The sequence below is a fragment of the Solanum stenotomum genome, unplaced genomic scaffold (genome assembly GCF_019186545.1).
Source record: "Solanum stenotomum isolate F172 unplaced genomic scaffold, ASM1918654v1 scaffold6142, whole genome shotgun sequence".
NCBI classification, from domain to species: domain Eukaryota; kingdom Viridiplantae; phylum Streptophyta; class Magnoliopsida; order Solanales; family Solanaceae; genus Solanum; species Solanum stenotomum.
Window position 1 is genome coordinate 1 of NW_026036062.1, and position 203 is coordinate 203.

The 203-nt window shown below is 46.8% G+C and overlaps 1 non-coding gene across 1 annotated transcript; it reads right to left on the reverse strand.

The window, feature by feature from the left end:
• Window positions 1-38: 38 nt before the first annotated feature.
• On the reverse strand, window positions 39-157 carry LOC125852838 (5S ribosomal RNA). The gene has a single exon (XR_007445074.1). It is a non-coding gene; the product is annotated as a 5S ribosomal RNA (ribosomal RNA).
• Between the last annotated feature and the right edge of the window lie 46 nt (window positions 158-203).

A 203-nucleotide genomic window follows, 5' to 3' on the forward strand; every position in this document is an offset into this window, starting at 1 on the left:
ATTCTTTCAATTACACGACTGAATTTCGTCAAAAAGGAGGGATGCAACACGAGGACTTCCCAGGGGGTCAACCATCCTAATACTACTCTCGCCCAAGCACGCTTAACTTCGGAGTTCTGATGGAATCCGGTGCGTTAGTGCTGGTATGATCGCATCCATCATTCATTGCACTCTAAATTCTGTTAGACACCTCCTTCCTCCCA